Source organism: Gorilla gorilla, chromosome 10 (assembly GCF_029281585.2).
Source record: "Gorilla gorilla gorilla isolate KB3781 chromosome 10, NHGRI_mGorGor1-v2.1_pri, whole genome shotgun sequence".
Taxonomy (NCBI): Eukaryota; Metazoa; Chordata; class Mammalia; order Primates; family Hominidae; genus Gorilla; species Gorilla gorilla.
In genome coordinates, this window is record NC_073234.2 from 11,812,653 (window position 1) to 11,818,417 (window position 5,765).

The window sequence follows — 5,765 nt, forward strand, 5'->3', positions numbered from 1 at the left end:
CGCTATCTGTATGAACATGGAAATATCTACACCGCTATCTGTTTGAAGATGGAAATATATACACAGATATCTGCATGAAAATGGAAATATCTACACAGCTATCTGCATATAGATGGAAATGTCTACACAGCTATCTCTTTACACATGGAAATAACTACACCGCTATCTGTATTAACATGGAAATATCTACACCGCCATCTATATGAATATCGAAATATCTGCACCGCCATCTGTATGAACATATAAATATCTACACCGCCATCTGTATTAAGATGGAGATATCTACACCGCTATCTGAATAAACATGGAAATATCAACACCGCTATCTGTATAAACATGGAAATATCTACTCCGCTATCTGCATGAAAATGGAAATATCTACAAAGCTATCTGCACATACATGGAAATATCTACACAGCTATCTCTTTACACATGGAAATAACTACACCGCTATATCTATAAACATGGAAATATCTACACCGCCATCTGTATGAACATGGAAATATCTGCACCGCCATCTGTATGAACATATAAATATCTACACCGCCATCTGTATTAAGAAGGAAATATCTAAACCGCTGTTTAAACATGGAAATATCTACACCGCTGCCTGAATAAACATGGAAATATCAGCACCGCTCTCTGTAAGACAATGGAAATATCTACACCGCTATCTGTATGAACATGGAAATATCTACACTGCTATCTGTATGAACATGGAAATAGCTACACCGTTATCTGTAGGAACATGGAAATAGCTACACCGTTATCTGTATGAACATGGAAATATCTACACCGCTATCTGTATGAACGTGGAAATAGCTACACCGTTATCTGTATCAACATGGAAATAGCTACACCCCTATCTGTATGAACATTGAAGTATCTACACCGCTATCTGTATGAACATGGATATATCTACACAGCCATCTGGATGAACATGGAAATATCTACATCGCTATCTGTATGAACATGGAAATATCTACACCACTATCTGTGTGAACATGGATATATCTACACAGCCATCTGGATGAACATGGAAATATCTACACCGCTATCTTTGTAAACATGCATACATCTTCACCGTTATCTGTAAAAACATGGAAATATCTACACCGCTATCTGTATGAACATGGAAATATCTACACCGCTATCTGTTTGAACATGGAAATATCTACACCGCTATCTGCATGAAAATGGAAATATCTACACAGCTATCTGCATGTACATGGAAATATCTACTCAGCTATCTCTTTACACATGGAAATAACTACACCGCTATCTGTATGAACATGGAAATATCTACACCGCCACCTGTATGAACATGGAAATGTCTGCACCGCCATCTGTATGAACATATAAATATCTACACCGCCATCTGTATTAAGATGGAGATATCTACACCGCTATCTGTATAAACCTGGAAATATCTACACAGCTACCTGTATAAACATGGAAATATCAGCACCGCTCTCTGTATGAACTCGGAAATATCTACACCGCTATCTGTACGAACATGGAAATATCTACACCGCTATCTGTATGAACATGGAAATAGCTACACCGCTATCTGTATGAACAAGGAAATATCTACACCACTATCTGTATGAACATGGAAATATCTACACCACTATCTGTGAAAACATGCATATATCTTCACCGCTATCTGTATAAACATGGAAATATCTACACCGCTATCTGTATGAACATGGAAATAGCTACACCCCTATCTGTATGAACATGGAAATATCTACACCGCTATCTGTATGAACAGGGATATATCTACACAGCCATCTGGATGAACATGGAAATAACTGCACCGCTATCTGTGTAAACATGCATACATCTTCACCGCTATCTATATAAACATGGAAATATCTACACCACTATCTGTATGAACATGCAAATATCTACACCGCTACCTGTATAAACATGGAAATATAAGCACCGCTATCTGTATGAACATGGAAATAGCTACACCGCTATCTGTATGAACATGGAAATATCTACACCACTATCTGTATGAACATGGAAATATCTACACCACTATCTGTATGAACATGGATATATCCACACAGCCATCTGGATGAACATGGAAATATCTACACCACTATCTGTATGAACATGGAAATATCTACACCGCTATCTGTGTAAACATGCATACATCTTCACCGCTATCAGTATAAACATGGAAATATCTACACCGCTATCTGTATGAACATGGAAATAGCTACACCGCTATCTGTATGAACATGGAAATATCTACACCGCTATCTGTATGAACATGGATATATCTACACAGCCATCTGGATGAACATGGAAATATCTACACCGCTATCTGTGTAAACATTGATACATCTTCACCGCTATCTGTATAAACATGGAAATATCTACACCGCTATCTGTATGAACATTGAAATATCTACACCGCTATCTGAATGAACATGGAAATACCTACACCGCTATCTGTTTGAACATGGAAATATCTACACCGCTATCTGCATGAAAATGGAAATATCTACACTGCTATCTGCATATATATGGAAATATCTACACAGCTATCTCTTTACACATGGAAATAGCTACACCGCTATCTGTATGAACATGGAAATATCCACACCGCCATCAGTATGAACATGGAAATATCTGCACCGCCATCTGTATGAACATATAAATATCTACACCGCCATCTGTATTAAGAAGGAAATATCTAAACCGCTGTTTAAACATGGAAATATCTACACCGCTGCCTGTATAAACATGGAAATATCAGCACCGCTCTCTGTAAGACAATGGAAATATCTACACCGCTATCTGTATGAACATGGAAATATCTACACTGCTATCTGTATGAACATGGAAATAGCTACACCGTTATCTGTAGGAACATGGAAATAGCTACACCGTTATCTGTATGAACATGGAAATATCTCCACCGCTATCTGTATGAACATGGAAATAGCTACACCGTTATCTGTATCAACATGGAAATAGCTACACCGCTATCTGTATGAACATTGAAGTATCTACACCGCTATCTGCATGAACATGGATATATCTACACAGCCATCAGTATGAACATGGAAATATCTGCACCGCCATCTGTATGAACATATAAATATCTACACCGCCATCTGTATTAAGATGGCGATATCTACACCGCTATCTGTGTAAACATGGAAATATCTACACCGCTATCTGTATAAACATGGAAATATCTACACCGCTATCTGTATAAACATGGAAAAATCTAAACCACTACCTGTATAAACATGGAAATATCAGCACCGCTATCTGTATGAACATGGAAATATCTACACCGCTATCTGTATGAACATGGAAATATCTACACCGCTATCTGTATAAACATGGAAATATCTACACCGCTATCTGTATAAACATGGAAATATCTACACCGCTATCTGTATTAACATGGAAATATCTACACCGCTATCTGTATGAACATGGAAATATCTACACCACTATCTGTTTGAACATGGAAATATCTACACCACTATCTGCATGAAAATGGAAATATCTACACTGCTATCTGCATACACATGGAAATACCTACACAGCTATCTCTTTACACATGGAAATAACTACACCGCTATCTGTATGAACATGGAAATATCCACACCGCCATCTGTATGAACATGGAAATATCTGCACCGCCATCTGTATGAACATATAAATATCTGCACCGCCATCTCTATTAAGATGGAGATATCTACACCGCTATCTTCATAAACATGGAAATATCTACACCGCTATCTGTATGAACATGGATATATCTACACAGCCCTCCGGATGAACATGGAAATATCTACACCGCTATCTGTATGAACATGGAAATATCTACACCGCTATCTCTATGAACATGGATATATCTACACAGCCATCTGGATGAACATGGAAATATCCACACCGCTATCTGTGTAAACATGCATACATCTTCACCGCTATCTGTATAAACATGGAAATATCTACATTGCTATCTGTATGAACATGGAAATATCTACACCGCTATCTGTTTGAAGATGGAAATATATACACCGCTATCTGCATGAAAATGGAAATATCTACACAGCTATCTGCATATACATGGAAATATCTACACAGCTATCTCTTTACACATGGAAATAACTACACCGCTATCTGTATGAACATGGAAATATCTACACCGCCATCTGTATGAACATGGAAATATCTGCACCGCCATCTGTATGAACATATAAATATCTACACCGCCATCTGTATTAAGAAGGAGATATCTACACCGCTATCTGAATAAACATGGAAATATCTACACCGCTATCTGTATAAACATGGAAATATCTACACCGCTATCAGTATAAACATGGAAATATGTACACGGCTACCTGTAAACATTGAAATATCAGCACCGCTATCTGTATGAACATGGAAATATCTACACCGCTATCTGAACATGGAAATATCTACACCGCTATCTGTATGAAGATGGAAATATCTACAAAGCTATCTGAATGAACATGGAAAATCTACACCGCTATCTGTTTGAACATGTAAATATCTGCACCGCTATCTGCATGAAAATGGAAATATCTACAAAGCTATCTGCATATACATGGAAATATCTACACAGCTATCTCTTTACACATGGAAATAACTACACCGCTATATCTATAAACATGGAAATCTCTACACCGCTATCTGTATAAACATGGAAATATCTACACCGCTATCTGTATGAACATGGAAATAGCTACACCGCTATCTGTATGAACATGGAAATATCTACACCGCTATCTGTATGAACATGGAAATATCTACACCGCTATCTGTTTGAACATGGAAATATCTACAACGCTGTCTGCTTGAAAATGGAAATATCTACACAGCTATCTGCATACACATGGAAATATCTACACAGCTATCTCTTAACATATGGAAATAAGTACTCCGCTATCTCTATAAACATGGAAATATTTACACCGCCATCTGTATGAACATGGAAATATCTGCACCGCCATCTGTATGAACAAATAAATATCTACACCGCCATCTGTATTAAGAAAGAAATATCTAAACCGCAATCTGTATGAACATTGAAATATCTACACCGCGGCCTGTATAAACATGGAAATATCAGCACCGCTATCTGTATGAACATGGAAATATCTACACCGCTATCTGTATGAACATGGAAATATCTACACCGCTATCTGTATGAACATGGAAATAGCTACACCGCTATCTGTATAAACATGGAAATATCTACACAGCCATCTGGATGAACATGGAAATATCTACTCCGCTATCTGTGTAAACATGCATAGATCTTCACCGCTATCTGTATAAACATGGAAATATCTTCACCGCTATCTGTTTGAACATGGAATTATCTACACCGCTATCTGTATGAACATGGAAATATCTACACCGCTATCTGTTTGAACATGGAAATATCTACACCGCTATCTGTATGAACATGGAAATAGCTACACCGCTATCTGTATGAACATGGAAATATCTACACCGCTATCTGTATGAACATGGAAATATCTACACCGCTATCTGTATAAACATGGAAATATCTACATTGCTATCTGTATGAACATGGAAATATCTACACCGCTATCTGTTTGAAGATGGAAATATATACACCGCTATCTGCATGAAAATGGAAATATCTACACAGCTATCTGCATATACATGGAAATATCTACACAGCTATCTCTTTACACATGGAAATAACTACACCGCTATCTGTATGAACATGG